We start from the raw sequence: 10000 nt of genomic DNA on the forward strand, positions 1-10000 counted from the left end.
AGAGGGAGGGGGAGAGGAGAGGGAGGGAGAAACAGGGGGAGAGGAGAGGGAGGGAGAAACAGGGAGGAGAGGAGAGGGAGGGAGAAGAGAGGGGAGAGGAGAGGGAGAAACAGGGAGGAGAGGGAGGGAGAAACAGGGAGGAGAGGGAGAAACAGGGGGAGAGGAGAGGGGAGAAACAGGGGGGGAGAGGAGAGGGAGAAACAGGGAGGAGAGGAGAGGGAGAAACAGGGGGGAGAGGAGAGGGAGGGGGAGAGGAGAGGAAGGGAGAAACAGGGGGAGAGGAGAGGGAGAAACAGGGGGAGAGGAGAGGGAGGGAGAAACAGGGGGGAGAGGAGAGGGAGAAACAGGGGGAGAGGAGAGGGAGAAACAGGGAGGAGAGGAGAGGGAGGGGGAGAGGAGAGGGAGGGAGAAACAGGGGGAGAGGAGAGGGGAGGGAGAAACAGGGGGAGGAGAGGGAGGAGGAGAGGAGAGGGAGGGAGAAACAGGGAGGAGAGGGAGAAACAGGGGGAGAGGAGGGGGAGGGAGAAACAGGGAGGAGAGGGAGAAACAGGGGGAGAGGAGAGGGAGGGGAGAAACAGGGGGAGAGGAGAGGGAGGGGAGAGGAGAGGAGGGGGAGAGGAGAGGGAGGGGGAGAGGAGAGGGAGAAACAGGGAGGAGAGGAGAGGGAGAAACAGGGAGGAGAGGAGAGGGAGGGAGAGAGGGGAGAGGAGAGGGAGGGAGAAACAGGGGGGAGAGGAGAGGGAGAAACAGGGGGAGAGGAGAGGGAGGGGAGAGGAGAGGGAGGGGGAGAGGAGAGGGAGGGGAGAGGAGAGGGAGGGGAGAGGAGAGGGAGAAACAGGGAGGAGAGGAGAGGGAGAAACAGGGGGGAGAGGAGAGGGAGGGAGAAACAGGGGGAGAGGGGAGAGGGAGAAGAGAGGGGGAGAGGAGAGGGAGGGAGAAACAGCGAGGAGAGGAGAGGGAGAAACAGGGGGAGAGGAGAGGGAGAAACAGGGGGAGAGGAGAGGGAGAAACAGGGGGAGAGGAGAGGGAGAAACAGGGGGGAGAGGAGAGGGGAGGGAGAAACAGGGGGGAGAGGGGGAGAGGGAGAAGAGAGGGGAGAGGAGAGGGGAGGGAGAAACAGGGAGGAGAGGAGAGGGAGAAACAGGGGGAGAGGAGAGGGAGAAACAGGGGAGAGGGGAGGGAGAAACGGGAAGGAGAGGGAGGAGGGAGAAACAGGGGGAGAGGGGAGAGGGAGAAGAGAGGGGAGAGGAGAGGGAGAAACAGGGGGAGAGGAGAGGGAGAAACAGGGAGGAGAGGAGAGGGAGAAACAGGGGGGAGAGGAGAGGGAGAAACAGGGGGGAGAGGAGAGGGAGAAACAGGGGGAGAGGAGAGGGAGAAACAGGGGGAGAGGAGAGGGGAGGGAGAAACAGGGAGGAGAGGAGAGGGAGAAACAGGGGGAGAGGAGAGGGAGAAACAGGGGGAGAGGAGAGGGAGAAACAGGGAGGAGAGGAGAGGGAGAAACAGGGGGAGAGGAGAGGGAGAAATGGGAAGGAGAGGAGAGGGGAGGGAGAAACAGGGGGAGAGGAGAGGGAGGGAGAAACAGGGGGAGAGGAGAGGGAGAAACAGGGAGGAGAGGAGAGGGAGGGAGAAACAGGGAGGAGAGGGAGGGAGGGAGGGAGGGAGAAACAGGGGGGAGAGGAGAGGGAGAAACAGGGGGGAGAGGAGAGGGAGAAACAGGGGGAGAGGAGAGGGAGGGAGAAACAGGGAGGAGAGGAGAGGGAGAAACAGGGGGAGAGGGATAGGGAGAAACAGGGGGAGAGGAGAGGGAGAAACAGGGAGGAGAGGGAGAAACAGGGAGGAGAGGAGAGGGAGAAACAGGGGGGAGAGGAGAGGGAGAAACAGGGGGAGAGGAGAGGGAGAAACAGGGAGGAGAGGAGAGGGAGAAACAGGGGGAGAGGAGAGGGAGGGAGAAACAGGGAGGAGAGGGGAGGGAGGGAGAAACAGGGAGGGAGAAACAGGGAGGAGAGGGGAGGGAGGGAGAAACAGGGAGGGAGAAACAGGGAGGAGAGGGGAGGGAGGGAGAAACAGGGGGAGAGGAGAGGGGAGGGAGGGAGAAACAGGGAGGAGAGGGGAGGGAGGGAGAAACAGGGGGAGAGGAGAGGGGAGGGAGGGAGAAACAGAGAGAAAAGTAAAGTTATTATCCGATTCAAATATCACCAGTGCTACATTCAGGTCAAGGAATGGATTGTCTATCTTTCTGAACGAGAATGTGTGTATATACATGTGTGTTGTGTGTATATACGTGTGTGTTGAGTGTGTGTATACGTGTGTGTGTGTGTGTGTATACAGTATGTACAGGTAACTGCCAAAATGAAGGAAACACCAACATAATGGAAATATCAAAATAAAGGAAACACCAACATAATGGAAATATCAAAATAAAGGAAACACCAACATAAATGGAAATACCAAAATAAAGGAAACACCAAAATATAGTGTGTTAATAGGGCGTTGGGTCACCACCAGCCAGAACACCTTCAATGCACCTTGACATGGATTCTACAGGTGTCTGGAACTCTATCGGAGGGATGTGACCTCATTCTTCCACCAGGAAATTCCATGTTATTGGTGAAAACGCTGTCTCAGGCGCAGCTCCAGAATCTCCCATAATTATTCAACTGGGTTGAGATCTGGTGACTGAGACGGCCAGAGGATACCGTTTACATGGTTTTCATCTTCCTCAAAACACCATTCAGTGACCACTGGTGTCCTGTGGGATGGGGGGGGTGTTATCCTGGAAGAGACCACTGGTGTCCTGTGGGATGGGGGGGGGCGTTGTTATCCTGGAAGAGACCACTGGTGTCCTGTGGGATGGGGGGCGTTGTTATCCTGGAAGAGACCACTGGTGTCCTGTGGGATGGGGGGCGTTGTTATCCTGGAAGAGACCACTGGTGTCCTGTGGGATGGGGGGGCGTTGTTATCCTGGAAGAGACCACTGGTGTCCTGTGGGATGGGGGGGTGTTGTTATCCTGGAAGAGACCACTGGTGTCCTGTGGGATGGGGGGGTGTTGTTATCCTGGAAGAGACCACTGGTGTCCTGTGGGATGGGGGGGGGTGTTGTTATCCTGGAAGAGACCACTGGTGTCCTGTGGGATGGGGGGGGTGTTGTTATCCTGGAAGAGACCACTGGTGTCCTGTGGGATGGTGGGGGGCGTTGTTATCCTGGAAGAGACCACTGGTGTCCTGTGGGATGGGGGGGGTGTTGTTATCCTGGAAGAGACCACTGGTGTTCTGTGGGATGGGGGGGGGGCGTTGTTATCCTGGAAGAGACCACTGGTGTCCTGTGGGATGGGGGGTGTTGTTATCCTGGAAGAGACCACTGGTGTCCTGTGGGATGGGGGGTGTTGTTATGCTGGAAGAGACCACTGGTGTCCTGTGGGATGGGGGGTGTTGTTATGCTGGAAGAGACCACTGGTGTCCTGTGGGATGGGGGGGGTGTTGTTATCCTGGAAGAGACCACTGGTGTCCTGTGGGATGGGGGGGTGTTGTTATCCTGGAAGAGACCACTGGTGTCCTGTGGGATGGGGGGGGGTGTTGTTATCCTGGAAGAGACCACTGGTGTCCTGTGGGATGGGGGGGTGTTGTTATCCTGGAAGAGACCACTGGTGTCCTGTGGGATGGGGGGGTGTTATCCTGGAAGAGACCACTGGTGTCCTGTGGGATGGGGGGCGTTGTTATCCTGGAAGAGACCACTGGTGTCCTGTGGGATGGGGGGGCGTTGTTATCCTGGAAGAGACCACTGGTGTCCTGTGGGATGGGGGGGGCGTTGTTATCCTGGAAGAGACCACTGGTGTCCTGTGGGATGGGGGGGTGTTGTTATGCTGGAAGAGACCACTGGTGTCCTGTGGGATGGGGGGGGGCGTTGTTATCCTGGAAGAGACCACTGGTGTCCTGTGGGATGGGGGGGCGTTGTTATCCTGGAAGAGACCACTGGTGTCCTGTGGGATGGGGGGGGGTGTTGTTATCCTGGAAGAGACCACTGGTGTCCTGTGGGATGGGGGGGGTGTTGTTATCCTGGAAGAGACCACTGGTGTCCTGTGGGATGGGGGTGTTGTTATCCTGGAAGAGACCACTGGTGTCCTGTGGGATGGGGGGGTGTTATCCTGGAAGAGACCACTGGTGTCCTGTGGGATGGGGGGCGTTGTTATCCTGGAAGAGACCACTGGTGTCCTGTGGGATGGGGGGGCGTTGTTATCCTGGAAGAGACCACTGGTGTCCTGTGGGATGGGGGCGTTGTTATCCTGGAAGAGACCACTGGTGTCCTGTGGGATGGGGGGGGGTGTTGTTATGCTGGAAGAGACCACTGGTGTCCTGTGGGATGGGGGGCGTTGTTATCCTGGAAGAGACCACTGGTGTCCTGTGGGATGGGGGGGTGTTGTTATCCTGGAAGAGACCACTGGTGTCCTGTGGGATGGGGGGGGTGTTATCCTGGAAGAGACCACTGGTGTCCTGTGGGATGGGGGGCGTTGTTATCCTGGAAGAGACCACTGGTGTCCTGTGGGATGGGGGGGGTGTTGTTATCCTGGAAGAGACCACTGGTGTCCTGTGGGATGGGGGGTGTTATCCTGGAAGAGACCACTGGTGTCCTGTGGGATGGGGGGGGTGTTGTTATGCTGGAAGAGACCACTGGTGTCCTGTGGGATGGGGGGGGTGTTGTTATCCTGGAAGAGACCACTGGTGTCCTGTGGGATGGGGGGGTGTTGTTATCCTGGAAGAGACCACTGGTGTCCTGTGGGATGGGGGGTGTTGTTATCCTGGAAGAGACCACTGGTGTCCTGTGGGATGGGGGGGGGGGTGTTGTTATCCTGGAAGAGACCACTGGTGTCCTGTGGGATGGGGGGGGGTGTTGTTATCCTGGAAGAGACCACTGGTGTCCTGTGGGATGGGGGGGTGTTGTTATCCTGGAAGAGACCACTGGTGTCCTGTGGGATGGGGGGGGCGTTGTTATCCTGGAAGAGACCACTGGTGTCCTGTGGGATGGGGGGGGCGTTGTTATCCTGGAAGAGACCACTGGTGTCCTGTGGGATAGGGGGGCGTTGTTATCCTGGAAGAGACCACTGGTGCCCTGTGGGATGGGGGGGTGTTATCCTGGAAGAGACCACTGGTGTCCTGTGGGATGGGGGGGGTGTTGTTATCCTGGAAGAGACCACTGGTGTCCTGTGGGATGGGGGGGTGTTGTTATCCTGGAAGAGACCACTGGTGTCCTGTGGGATGGGGGGGGGGTGTTGTTATCCTGGAAGAGACCACTGGTGTCCTGTGGGATGGGGGGGGGTGTTGTTATCCTGGAAGAGACCACTGGTGTCCTGTGGGATGGGGGGGTGTTGTTATCCTGGAAGAGACCACTGGTGTCCTGTGGGATGGGGGGGCGTTGTTATCCTGGAAGAGACCACTGGTGTCCTGTGGGATGGGGGGCGTTGTTATCCTGGAAGAGACCACTGGTGTCCTGTGGGATGGGGGGGGTAGCTAGCTAGCATAGCCCTGACCTTGTGTTTAGCCAAGCTGACAGCAGCTAGCTAGCATAGCTTGGTCCTGAAATTGTGTTAACTTCTTATGGATGGTTTGAGTCGCTTGGATGACTGACGTGCCCAGAGTAAACTGCCTGCTACTCACGCCCAGAAACTAAGATAAGCATATTATTAGTAGATTTGGATAGAAAACACTCTGAAGTTTCTAAAACTGTTTGAATGATATCTGTGAGTATAACAGAACTCATATGGCAGGCAAAAACCTGAGAAAAAAAATCCAACCAGGAAGTGATTTGTAGTTTTTCTATCTAATCCCTATTCAAACTACAGTGTCTGTGGGGTCATTTTGCACTTCCTAAGGCTTCCATTGGCTGTCAACAGCCTTTAGAAACTTGTTTCATCCGTCTACTGTTACTGGGCAGAAAATAGGAGCTCGGTCAATCAGTGGACTGCCTGGGACCAGCGAGTTGTTTACTGCGCAGGCATGTTTGGCGCGTCGCTCCTTTTTCTTCTGTAATGAATACGCTATTGTCCGGTTGGAATATTATCGACGTTTTATGTTAAAAAGACCCCAAGGATTGATTGTAAACAACGTTTGACGTGTTTCTACTAACGGTAATGGAACTATTTGACTTTTTGTCTACTTTTGCTACTTTGTTTCAGCCAGAGCCTGCAAAGCCACGATTCAGCGTTTTGCCGCCTTCTGAGAACCTATGGCAGCCGTAGGAAGTGTCACAGGACAGCTAAGATCCTCACTCTTCAATAAACAGAGACAAGAAGAACGACACCTTGTCAGACAGGCCACTTCCTGCAGGAAATCTTCTCAGGTTTTTGCCTGCCATATGAGTTCTGTTATACTCACAGACACCATTCAAACAGTTTTAGAAACGTTCGGGTGTTTTCTATCCAAAGCCAATAATTATATGCATATTCTAGTTACTGGGCAGGAGTAGTAACCAGATTAAATTGGGTACGTTTTTTTATCCAGCCGTGAAAATACTGCCCCCTAGCCATAACAGGTTAAAATCTGACACAGCGGTTTGCATTAAGGAGAAGTATATGTATAATTCTTTCAATAACTGTTGTAAATTTTATCAAGGTTTATGATGAGTATTTTTGTAAATTGATGTGCTCATTCACTGTAAGTTTTGGTGGGAATACATTTTCTGAACATCACGCGCCAATGTAAAATGGGGTTTATGGATATAAATATGAACTTTATCGAGCAAAACATACATGTACACTGCGGGCACAATTATTAGGCAAATTGTTATCCTCGGGATTAAATTTTATTGTTGAACAAACACAACGCTCTCAGTCAATCCGAAATGTTATTGAACCTCAAACCTGAATGTTTAACAAAGGAAAAGTGAGTTTTGTCTTGCCTCAGGGAAATATATAAGTGTGGACAATTATTAGGTAACTATTTTACAAAAATAATTTCTCTCAACTCACTTGTTTATTCTCAATTTTTAGAGTAAGTGTAACAGATAAGTAACACAAAATGACAATTTATATCACATTTTTGGCCTTTCAAAAACATTCAGTGACCAATATAGCCACCCTTATTGTCAATAACTGCCATGAGCCTTCCATCCATGGAGTCTGGCAGTTTCTTGATCTGTTCACGATCAATTTTTCGCTGAAGCAGCAACCACAGCCTCCCAAATGCTGTTACAAAAAAGGTGTATTGTCTTCCATCACTGTAAATCTCACGTTTGAGAAGGGCCCACAAGTTCTCAATAGGATTTAAGTCAGGTGAGGAAGGGGGCCAGGTCGTTATTCTGGCGTCTTTGAGGCCCTTGCTGGCTAGCCAAGCAGTGGAGTACTTGGAGGCATGTGATGGAGCATCGTCCTGCATAAAGATCATGGCCTTCTGGAATGCTGAGGACTTCTTCCTGTACCACTGTTTGACGAAAGAATCTTCCAGAAACTGGCAGTAGGTTTTGGAGTTGAGTTTCAGTCCATCTTCAACCCGAAAAGGTCCAACTACCTCATCCTCAATGATAGCAGCCCATACCAGTACCCCTCCTTCACCTTGCTGGCACCTGACTCAAAGTGGTGCCCTGTGTCCATTACTGATCCACTCACGGGCCCATCCATTTGGTCCATCAAGAGTCACTTTCATTTCATCTGTCCATAAAACCTTTGGAAAAATCTGTCTTCAAAGTATTTCTTTGCCCGAATTTGACGCTTCAACTTGTTGAATCTTATTCAGTGGTGGTCTGGTTTCAGTCTTCTTGACCTTGGCCATGTCTCTGAGCACTTGACACCTTGTACTTCTGAACACTCCAGGTAGGTTGCAGTTCTGGAATACGGTGGCAGTGGAGGATAATGGGTTCCTGGTAGTTTGACGTTTAATTCTTCTCAAGTCTTTTGCAGTTCATTTGCTCCTTTTTCTTCCCCATGCGTTTTTTTTTGCGCCCAGTTGACTATTCGCAAACAAAACGTTTGAATGTCCGGTGGTCACACCTCAATAGTTTAGCTATTTAAAGAGTGTCGCATCCGTCTGAAAAGGCATTTAAACAATTTCTTTTTTGGCCCATTTTACCTGAGGTAATGAGGCTGCCTAATAATTATGCACACCTTGATATAAGGTGATATTCACTTTCGCCACACCCTCCCTCATTACACAAACACATATCACCTGAAAATGATTAAATCCAATAAGCATTCAAGTTTATATGGTTTTGGAGTTGGAAAATGTGAATAGAAACATTTTTACATTTACATTTTAGTCATTTAGCAGACGCTCTTATCCAGAGCGACTTACAAATTGGTGCATTCACCTTATAATATCCAGTGGAACAACCACTTTACAATAGTGCATCTAAATCTTTTAAGGGGGGGGGTTAGAAGGATTACTTTATCCTATCCCAGGTATTCCTTAAAGAGGTGGGGTTTCAGGTGTCTCCGGAAGGTGGTGATTGACTCCGCTGTCCTGGCGTCGTGAGGGAGCAATGATAAGATCGGAATACTCACTTGCCTAATAATTGTGCACACAGTGTATTGTGTAACAATGAGTCCTGGGAGTGTCATCTGATGAAGATCATAAAAGGTTAGTGATTCATTTTAGCTGTATTTCTGGTTTTTTTGTGACGCCTCTCCCTTGCTTGTAAAATGGCTGCGTGGTTTTTCTTGTTTAGGTTGGTGTCCTAACATAATCTAAATGTTTTGCTTTCGCCGTTAAAGCCTTTTTTTTAAAAATCGGAGAATCTTATCTCTAAAAATGGTGTATAATACTTGTAACGTTTGAGACATTTTTATTGTTGAGATTTTTTTGTTGTTTTGAGTTTGCCGCCGTGCACTTTTCACTGGCTGTCGTCATATCGATCCCGCTAATGGGATTCAAGCCGTAAGACGTTTTAAACAATACTAGTATAGCATGCAAAGCAAACTCGCCCAGTCTTTTCCCAGATAACACAGTGCTACCACGTGTTAACAGGTAAAAGGGGATATGAATTGTTGACGTGCTTGTTATCCAAACCAAACCCTCAAGTAAGTCACGACAGTCACTTACCAAAAACTCGGGTTTTGGACGAGACTGACTTTATGACCAAAATTATCCTATTTATACTTTCTAGTAAATTTGGACACACTAGAACGAATGTTTCTGAATCATATCGATGCCACAAAAGACCGTTTAAAACCACCAGAGAAGACGGTTCTAAGGGGCAGCCGACCACTAAATAATTTCTCATTTCTTCTCAAATAAATTTAAACAAATAAAAATTGTAAATTATTTCAGAAAAGTGGGGGGCCTTTTTACAATTGGGATTGTCTAGAAGTGCGTTTCTCCTTACTTTGATCATGGCGTCAGCTGCAACACCTTCCTCCTCCTCCTCTTCCTCAGGCTGTTCCGCTTGCTCCTCTCCTCCCAGTTCTGCCTCCACTCCCCCGCCACGACGGCCCTTCTTGATTGGTTGGAGGGAGTAGGGTGTCAGGTGGGTCTCCCGGTTATAGGCCCTCGTGAACGCTGACTTCACCTGGGCACAGATCAGATTAACACCATTATTACAATCAGATTAACACCATTATTACAATCACAGATTAACACCATTATCACAATCACAGATCAACACCATTATTACAATCACAGATTAGATCAACACCATTATTACAATCACAGATTAGATTAACACCATTATTACAATCAGATTAACACCATTATTACAATCACAGATCAGATTAACACCATTATTACAATCACAGATTAACACCATTATCACAATCACAGATCAACACCATTATTACAATCACAGATTAGATTAACACCATTATTACAAATCAGATTAACACCATTATTACAATCACAGGGGTCACGCTTCCCCCCGTTCCCTCTGACCTTGGGGTCTAGTTGAGCGTAAGGGTCAGGCTGGCCCCCCCAGAGGCTGATCTCCATGAGGCTGTCCACATCCTCTCTGACCAGGTGGTAGTCATCTAACAGCTGGACAGCCTGACCAGCCCCCTCCGCCCGCGCCTCTGAAGAGGACACA

The 10000-nt window shown here is 50.6% G+C and overlaps 1 pseudogene; it reads right to left on the minus strand.

The window, feature by feature from the left end:
* The window catches only part of LOC106596669 (replication factor C subunit 1-like), a 45367-nt pseudogene that overhangs the window by 1567 nt on the left and 33800 nt on the right, over positions 1–10000 (minus strand).

The sequence above is a fragment of the Salmo salar genome, unplaced genomic scaffold, assembly GCF_905237065.1.
Source record: "Salmo salar unplaced genomic scaffold, Ssal_v3.1, whole genome shotgun sequence".
In the NCBI taxonomy this organism is placed as follows: domain Eukaryota; kingdom Metazoa; phylum Chordata; class Actinopteri; order Salmoniformes; family Salmonidae; genus Salmo; species Salmo salar.